The sequence below is a fragment of the Acinonyx jubatus genome, chromosome A3 (assembly GCF_027475565.1).
Source record: "Acinonyx jubatus isolate Ajub_Pintada_27869175 chromosome A3, VMU_Ajub_asm_v1.0, whole genome shotgun sequence".
Classification (NCBI taxonomy): domain Eukaryota; kingdom Metazoa; phylum Chordata; class Mammalia; order Carnivora; family Felidae; genus Acinonyx; species Acinonyx jubatus.
The window spans coordinates 134,962,950-134,973,029 of NC_069388.1; the positions used below are offsets into that span (position 1 = coordinate 134,962,950).

At 43.3% G+C, this 10,080-nt stretch overlaps 1 non-coding gene across 1 annotated transcript; it reads right to left on the minus strand.

Moving 5' to 3' along the window:
- Positions 1 to 868: 868 nt before the first annotated feature.
- TRNAQ-UUG (transfer RNA glutamine (anticodon UUG)) lies at positions 869 to 953 on the minus strand. The gene has a single exon. It is a non-coding gene; the product is annotated as a tRNA-Gln (tRNA).
- Between the last annotated feature and the right edge of the window lie 9,127 nt (positions 954 to 10,080).

Below are 10,080 nucleotides of genomic sequence, written 5' to 3' on the forward strand. Positions count from 1 at the left end.
AAGGGAGTGATATTTTGTGTCTTAATGGGATTTTTCTGAAGCTTATGCCTACACTATATGTATTCTCTCGAATTACAAAATTTTCAGGACTTAGTCTACAGGAAGAAGCTAATTTAAGGCAAAGGAGCCCTTCCTACATACAGACTGCTCCCAGGAACTGTGTTTTGGAACTTAAACGCATTCGCATGAGGTTTTACAGAGAATTCAATAGAACATATCCTAAATCATATAGACTGCACACATGCAAAATATAAATTTTGTATATAACCTCACCTGCTTGCTAATTATAGAAAAGAACATAAAACAATAATAAAATAAAACATCTGTTATTTAAACTGCAAAGGTTATTGAAAAAATGTTTTCGCATCGTGCTGGGAAGCATGCAAGTTACAGCAATTCCTACAGAGAAGTTGAGGAGGTAGCTGAGAAGAAACATATGTAAAAATACGGATATACACTCATGACGTATTAGTCTTCAAGGTCGCTGTGCAAACATTACATTTATATTGACTTAATAATGTACCTTAACACGTTAATCAAAGGGCAGCACAAAAACAGATGTGTACCATGTCAACTTGTGCAAGACACTATTTAGAATAAAATAGAGGCATAACGTACCTCTAGATGGTACAGATACGGGTAATTTTATGTATCTAATAGGCTTTTACACACACTCATTCATTCATTCATTCCACATTACCAGCAGTATGAGTTACATCATGTTATGACAGAAAAACAATTAAAACATTTTTTTAAGTTTATTCATTTTTGAGAGAGAGAGAGAGACAGAGCATGAGCAGAGGAGGGGCAGAGAGAGAGAAGGAGACAGAATCCAAAGCAGGCTCCAGGCTCCGAGCCATCAGCACAGAGCCCGACGCGGGGTTCGAACCCGTGAGCCGCGAGATCGTGACCCGAGCCAAAGTCGGACGCTCAACCGACTGAGCCACCCAGGCATCCCTGATAAGAAAACCATTTGAAACTACCATTTCTCATTAGGTAGTCTGTAACATTTTACCCATGTTTCTTCTGTATGTACTACGTCTCTCCTGACTTTTGTTTTTTTTTTTGAAAATTGTATTCATTCTCAAGAGTACAGCTGAAAAGGAATCATCTCACGATGTATTAGAACACATAGAGTGTAAGCAAGTAAATTAATCTCTCCTACGTTCATTCTTCGGTCAGGCCTTTCCTGACTCCCTCGGTGCCAGGCAGAACAAATAATATCGTGATTTCTGCTTCCCTGTCACACTTAGTTCCTTTTCCATGTTTCTTCCAGGAGCTTCACTGCAGTCAGTTCCAAACCCTCAGGAGAAGGATTACAAAATATTTAGTATTCTATGCTCCAGAAGATCTCTTACATGGAGATCCTTCAGAAAACTTTATGCTACTTTGAAATCTTTTTTTCTTTTTTAAAATTAGTTCGTTAGTTAGTTTTCAATTTATTTATTTGAGAGAGAGAGAGACACAGAGAGAGAGAGAGAATGAGCATGCAAGCAGGGGAGAGGGACAGAGGAAGAAAGAGAGAGAATCCTAAGCAGGTTCCAGCACAGGGCTTAATCCCACGACCATGGGATTATGACCTGAGCCAAAATCAAGAGGCAGATGCTCAACCAACTGAGCTGCCCTGGCACCCCAGAAATCTTTGGCTCTTTTTAAACACAACAGTTAAAAACCTCAGTTGTGTGGCAAGATCAAGGGAACAAAGTAAAGAAAATTAAATTTGATTTAGTGAATAGTCTGCTTTTCTTTCAGAGGTGATGTGACATTTTCGTTTCTTTCAAAAGAGCCTAAATCTATTGGATGTATCCCCTACTATGCTTCATTTCCAGAAATGAGGTAAAACACTATGCGTGTATATTTAGTTCCATGTAAGTTATATATATTTAATTTTATTTCACACTTTCCCTGTAAAATCTAAACTATAGTTAGAATTTAGCCACCGCCCTCTACATCTAATTAAGCATGTAAGTGTTGATGTTCAAGGCACGAAATCTCCACTACAGTCTTTTTATATTTTTTAAAGAAATACGCTGGAGACATCTAGTCCCCAAGATTATTTTCAGTGAGAAAAAAGAAATATTTATTTCAAGCAGATGTTCAATTTGTTATACTCAATATGTATATGTGTATATACATATACATATAGCCATTTTTAATTAGCCCTTCCATATCATTCCGTTAGAACCACATGCGACCCCGTGAGGTAGGTAACTATATTATTAACTACACATGAAAGCAAGGGAAACAGCTGATGGCACTTATTTTGGACAAAAACAATTTTTTTTTTGTCAAATAGCATACTATTTTTTTGACAAATAGCGTAATCCATTTGAAGTAAGCTGAGCCGAAAAGGACCCCTTATTCTAAGGACGTAAGAACTGGCCCAAAAAGGTCTTTACTCTTCGTATCCTTCTCTTGGCCTCTCCTCCCCTGGCACATGCCATTCTGTCCCCCTTCCTGCTCTCCTGCCGGCTCATGATGGGGTTCCGTGTCTCTGTTTATGCGGAAAGGGGAGGACTGTGCCAGACCCCACGTCCCAGGTTTACCTGCCGCAGACTCAGCGTGAAGTGAGACAGTCTTATTTAGTCCAGATTCCCCCCAAGAAGGGCTTCCCCACTGGCCCAAGTCCACCTCCTAGGCGTCAGTCCATTAGGCCATGGGCACAGTTGTCACGGCTGAGACCTCACCACAGTGCTGTCTGCGTCACTGGCCACGTGAATAGAGATAGAAGGAAAGCTGACCCTGGAGGAGAAGGAGGCATCGGATGGGTATGTCATCCCCTGCAAACGTGGACCAACGTCCAGGCACCGTCCTGTGGGGTTCATCGCAGGGCCCTGGAGAAAGATGCCAACTCGAGGACCACCCTCAACCTCCAGGTGGGTGGATTCTTGCTGAAGGAAGAGGAAACATTTGACATGAACCAAGGTTGGGAGTTTAGATGGAAATCTCTGGCTTGATACTCTGTTTTCTGAAGTGAGAATAAGTGTGGGATGTAAATGAGCCCAGGAGTGCTTTAGTCAGAGTGAACACCCAAGCGTTCGCCCTCCCGGGTCTTGACTGAAGGGACACCATTAAAGGTGAAAGATAATATATTTTTTTGCATATGTGAAAAAAGGCAGGAACTTTAACAATAGCGATACCACGTTTTGACTTGCATACTGTACACAATGCACCATTTTCTTAACTAAAACCATGATTTTACAGTCCCCATTCTACAGACAAGGATTGTGGGGGCAATGATTAAGAGAAGTGTCTCAAACCATAAAGGTAATGACGAGGGGGCCAAGCTGTGTCTTCCTGGATGAAAAGGGGGCTCCCAGATCTGGATGGTCAGGAACAGGATGAATCCATGAGGCCACCTGGTAGTCCCATCCGTGGGGACGGGCACACCCACAGACGCACGCCATCTCAAGGCGTGTGAAACGCGGGATCGCTGCCAACTTTGGCTGAGGGCGGAGGGCCGAAGGTGTAAGCCTCAGCTTGCTGAGATGGGAGATGGTGGGATCCAAGAGTCCAGAAGTTGTCTATGTGAGATGGAGAATCACACAACATTTGAGTCACTGGGCTGGGCCCTGACCATCCCCCTGCACTGTTGGTTGATAACCTGTGCTATTTTCTCCCCTAACATCCTCTAAGGGTGGGGTCCCCACTGCTAACCAGTGCCTGGCTAGGGCCCCCGGGACAAGCGCTCTCCTGTGCAGGCCGAGGGCACATTCGGACCCTCGGAAGCAGAGCCTTCTGGAGCATATGCTGACTGATGGGAGAGAGACCCATTCTGAGAAATGAGCCTGTTGTGTGGTAGAAGGTAGGAAAACATGGCTGGGAAAAAATCAGAAGGAAGGTGAACAGTAAGAATGAACGGAGTTTTTGTTGTCCATACAGGAAGTTCTCCGCTGGGGTGTCCCAAGACAGCAGCCCAGCAAGGTCTGAGACGCTTCAGTCTAGAATCATGGAGAGCCGAGTGTTCAAGAATCTTTACCAGTCACTTGAAAATGTAACAAAGTAAGACAGCATTCAAAAGAAACCCAAGCAGAGAAGAGAGCTGCAGGCAAAGAGATTCTTACTAATCATGCAGTTTGCCGGATTCCTGAAAACACATCCTTTTTTTTTTTTTTTTTAATATTTATTTATTTTTGAGAGAGAGAGAGAGACAGAGCACAAGCAGGGGGGAGGAAGAGAGAGAGAGGGAGACCCAGAATCTGAAGCAGGCTCCAGGCTCTGAGCTGTCAGCACAGAGCCCGACGCGGGGCTCAAAACCACAAACCGTGAGATCATGACCTAAGCCAAAGTCGGACGCTCAACCGACTGAGCCTCTCAGGCCCACCAGCAAATTCTTGATCAGGTCACAGTAATAAAGCATTTCTTAGGTGCTCAGATCAGGAACTGACCATAACCTGTAATCTCTATTTACTGGGAGGTAAAATGACAGCCTCAAACACATAAAGAACAGTTGGGGCTGGGCATCCTTAGTCTTTGCTCTTATGAACTTCGTTTAAATTAGTGCTGAAGGAAATCTCAATCACCCGACCACAGTGCATCACGTTGGCAACTGACGTGATGACGACGTGCTTCTAGGTGAAACTGCAGCAGAAGGACCGGTCTGGGCGTGAAGGTAGCGGCCACAACCGACCATCACCTCGCGTGGGTCCCTCACTGGGAATTAGCGGGTAGGCGGTTGAAGATCAACCCATATGTTCAAAGGTCGTAGTGACATGACTTAGGCTCACATTTATCCCAGGGAGAAGAGAAGACCCACTTGCTGTGAACAGGCCAGCTTCAGAAAGAGCATCAGAATCCGTGCGGCGACTGGTCTCTGGTGACTTTATTATGTGCTGTGCTTTCTTTATAGCCTGCCTTTGAAACCACCTGTCTAAGGCACTTCCTGCTTGTGACAGTAACAGTCACACCATCCCGGGGACCCCACGCTAATTAGGACTAACCTTTGCCCGCTGAGATTACCTGACTCTGGCAGATCGCCATCAACGGGCCCTCAAGGGTCCCGTTACCGCTTAGGGAAGAGGGGGGAAGGATGCTTTCAAGTGGCTAATTGTGGAAGAAGGGTTAATGGAGAACAGCCTGTGGGTAGGGTACATTCAAATGCAGGAGACAGTATTAAGAAGGCCTTGTGTTTTGATGAATGTGATTACAGAATGTAGGTGTCAGAAATATTTTGAAGCTCCACGTAAAACGACCCTATTTTAAGCTGGTCTCCTGTTAAAATAGCTTTCCAGTAGGCAGCGCTTTGGGAGTTGGCTCCGTTTTTGCATTGAATAAAACATTTGCAGAGATTCAAGTGACCTAACAGAGTTAAAGAATCAGGGGTAGTTGTTTAAATGCAGCTGAAATAGTGGAGGTCATGTAGTCTTTTCATTTTTTTAGTTTTTTTTTTGCATATTTAAATTCAAGTTAGTTAGCACAGAGTGTAGTGTTGGTTTCTGGAGTAGAACCCGGTGATTCGCGGCTTACGTGCAATACCCAGTGTTCATCCTGACAAGCGCCCTCCTCAAAGCCCATCACCAGTTTTCCCTCCCTCCCCCCTCACCCCCCCACCCCCCCAACTCCCCCCCCCCGCACCTCGCCATCAACCCTCAGTTTGTTCTCTGTATTTACGAGTCTCTTCTGGTTTCCCTCCCTCTCTGGTTTTATCTTCTGTTTCTTCGTAACTGATAACAGATTCAGGTTTTTCTTTAAAAGTCTTTTTAACATATAGCATTGCCCCATAATTGATAAGAGATAGATACTGATGGTGTTTTTTTATTTTACAAAATAACTGAAATCACATTCAAAATAGTAACCTTAAACGAATGTCATCGGAGAGAGAGGGATAGGGGAAAAGAGAGGGAGAGAGAGAGAATCCCAAGCAGGCTCCTTGCTGTCAGTGCAGAGCTTGACCTGGGGCTAGATCTCATAAACCACGAGGTCATGACCTGAGCCAAAAATCAAGAGGAGGACACTTAACAGACTGAGCCATCCAGGTGCCTCCAAAACCAATTTTTTAAAAGAATCTTCCAACTTCACCACCTGTAGTGTCAGCACCCATCTGTTAACTCTGTCCCCCAACTGATGCGAACACAACATCAGTCCCCATTTAGAAAACTTAGAATCACAAGTGGGCACCTGGGACTTGAACTCTTACCTTACTAAGCACGCTTTCAATCTACACTCTAAGGATCATTTATTTCACACATGCTTTATGCCACATATACGAATCTCTTTATAATTTCAATTTTCAAGGTTTCGTTTAGGTTAGAAGACATTGGGGAATCTCTGATCAATTTTTTTGAGCTTGCCAGCTGATTCTACATTTTATTTAGAAGATGACGTGTACCTAAATATTTGATCGGTTTGAAAAAAAATTGAAAGTTCCTCAGAAAATTGCCTTCTCTGTCTGCTCCAGAGGCATTCAGCCGCCCGTGAGTCGTGAGCTCGCCTACACAGCACCCAAACCACACAAACCATATTTAAAGAGGATTCCTAGAATGTTGTTTTGTACTTCCGTAGTGGTCGGGAGCAGATCTAATTTCAGTTCGTCTTTGAAAACTTCATCACTCAAAAGAGATTACGTGCACAAAAATAATATTGGATGTGTGTGAAAAAAGTGTTTTCATTAATTAATTAATTTATGAATAATTCTCTTGCAGATATTAACCAGTTCAGTAACTATTCTGGCTTACATGTCAGAATATATTCAAATTATTTTCGAGAGAGAGAAAGAGAGAGAGGGGGAGAGAGGGAACCCCAAGCAGGCTCCATGCTGTCAGCACAGAGCAGGACTACAGGGCTCGAACTCGTGACCTGTGAGATCATGACCTGAGCCGAAGTTGGATGCTTAACCAACTGAGCCACCCAGGTGTCCCGGAATATATACAAATTAAAAGTAAGTTCATACAAAGTTACACTGAAGATGAAAATTCCTGGGCCAGAGATGTTTCAAAACCACTTTTTAAAAAGAGTTTTATGTATCTACTTATCCTTTATTTGTTAATAAATCTTTATATAAATACAGCATACCACCTTAGGAGCATCCTTTTATTTTCCTACTAGTATTTTGCTTACAGATCAAATTTTTTAAACCTAATTTCCCAATTGTATAGTCTTGGGCGAAGACCGGCCCTCTAAGACTGTATACCTAAAGGTCCATATTTGAAACAGTAATAACAAGACAATGAACTTGTTCTGTGTTATACTTAAACATTAGAGATTAGTCATTGAGTTTATTTTTGGAACAATTGACCATCTTTTCAAGTCTCTTCAAAGAAACATGTGGTGAATGTCTCAGGAATAAACTCGGATTTAAGAACGAAGGAGTCCAGAAGTTTCAGAAACATTTTTGAAGATAAGAATATTAAAGAATAAAACAATTAAAAGTTAGTATGATTTTGGGCAAGGGTTACAAAACTACATAAGGTAGTCATGAGTAAAAAATGCTGTTTTGCCATTCTTAATTTATACAGTACGATGGTTGAAGCTGACTTTTTAACTCCAAATATGCCATCGAGTTATTCTTTCAATGTATTATATCTCTTTTTGTTAATATGCACGTATTCATTAAAATAAGCCGGAGATTCGGCATTTTATAACTAAGGTAAAGCAGGAGTATCTGATTTTTCCCACGCCATTAGGGGGCGACGTCCCCCAGGCCACTGCCTGCCACGCGGCCCCAGGGAGACTGAAAGTTCAGGATCGTGGTCTCTGCACTACACCCTCCTGAAAACAATTCTCTTTTTTTCCTCATCTCATTCTGTTTCCTGAATTGAATAGAGATAAGCCTGGTCAGTGTTTACCCTAGAGGTCACGGTTGCCTCAGGGGCTACTTAGAGTAACTGAGAAATACATTTGTTGGTGAGACACCTTCTCCCCTTGAAGCAAAAGGATGAGAGCAGGAGGAGCATGTTGATTGGGGTTTTGTGAGCTTCAAACACGCGCACGTGCGCGCACACACACACACACACACACACACACACACTATACACCGTGGGCATGTGCAATCAATTTGGATTTCTGGCCATTTGTTGTCATTACACCACACACACGTATCATTCTACAGTGACGTCCACTGGAGTCTGGCGTTTTCGGTCTTGCTACTCTGGCAAAATTCCAAGTTATGTTCCAACCCCTTCCCTTCCGTTAATTTAAGATAAAATGGGGTCGTCACTTGCCTTATTACCTATTCGCCCCTGGTTACACGAGACGGTGGCATTCACTCATGGATGCTGATGTGGGAAAGAAAGGCAAAAGGAAATGGTAGACTACATCAAATTTCCTAATACCTGCACCCCGTTGGCAAACACTTGGGGCTGGCGGAGTGTCCGTTCCTCCAGGAACTCCCAGCCGTCTTAACATTAATGCTTTGTTAGAGGGGAAGAGGACGCTGGCTTGACAATAGCCGGGCCTCCAGGATCCTGGGGGTCTCCTTGAGCGTACGGAAGTCCTTCTGGAAACTTCCCCTTGCCTTTACTTCCCCCAAATCCCAAGTAGATGGTCCGTCTCTCCTCACAACCCAGGGTAGCTCTTCGTGCCCACGGGTCCTGTCCCCAGATTTAATAAAATCACCTTTTTGCCACAAAGACGCCTCAGGAATACTTTCTTGGCCATCGGCTCTGGACCCACCACTACTCCAAAACCACATCAGCTTCCATTTTAATTTATCCATTGGTGCCTCTAGGAGAACACCTAATATCGGCATAACCCCTACTTACAGGGGTCTGGGCTCAGCCCTTTAGCCCCCTGGACCCTCCTTCCCCGACACTCCCCACCCCCTCTTGGTATTGTAGAAATGCCAGGTATCTTGCGTCTCCTCGGGCTGTGTGTGATTTCCTGCTGTAACTGGGCCTTTTCTCTCTCCTTCCATGTCTTCCTTGCCTGAATCACACCTACCTGTCTTTGAACCCCAAGGGAAGCTCCTTCTTCTCAAGACCTCTGCTCCCACCCACCCGACCAGCTTCAGTTGACCCTTTTCTCAGGCGACAGTATCATGCTAGAATCAAAGTGTGTGTGTTTCTATCTCCCCGCAAGCCCACAAGCACTTTCAGAATAAGTACAAAGATAAGTCTTTCCCAAATCACACCCCAAGTTCTAGTTCACGGTGACAACTTCTGTTCCATTGAGCTGAATGAATGCTAGGGAGGAAAATGAGATTGTGCTACCGGCTACCGTGGCTCCAAACAATCCTGACGTTAATAAGAATGAAAGGAAAAGAAGATATTGAGTTGGGCAAAAAGAATTGAGTTAGTTGGAGAGAATTATTTCTATGGAAAGGCAATATGGGACGTCAAGGGCTGACACTCAACAATGAGTTAAGACAGCATATTCACATCCTTGGAAAAGGGCAAAAACTAAAGGAAATGAATCAATAGGGTTATTTCAGTCAATGTGTATTGTCTGAATTGTATTTGCATCTCCCACGGCACGATTCTCCATTCCTTCCACACCACAGCTTGCTGAAATCACGGCTTCCTGGTAGCAATGCTGGAACGAGTGAATGAACAATAGCCATGTACTGAGGCATTATTATTTTCCTGAGAAGTCAAAACAAAAAACTACATATTTCATATCACAACATAAAACCGTCCACATAATGTATTAAGTGTAAGGTAACAACAATACTGTGAGGATGCTCATATCAATATCGTATAACAATTCTTCTCAAAATGGACAACACTGCATTCACTGCACGGTGAGGGGGAGAAAGGGAAAGAAAAACTAGGTGGATAAATACTGAAATATCGAGTATTCATGGTATGTGCTAGAAATGTTTGCAACGAGCACCAAATATTGCTCAAGCCTCATATCATGACTGCACAACTAATTCCCGAGCTTTCTTGGAAAACTACCCAACGGTGACTTAAACTGCAGTGTCCAACTGTTCTCCGTTTTCACCGGGTACTCGACAAACCAGTGATGCTGGCTCTAGAAGTGTTTGCATTCAAACACATGAAGAAAAACAAACAGCAGTGTCATTTATTTTATATACATCATTGATACATATCATTATTTGTTATACTTACAACTGTTATTACTTACAACAGCTCTGTGAGGTGGGCTTTATCGGTTCAGCTACACAGGTGTGAGAGTTGTGTC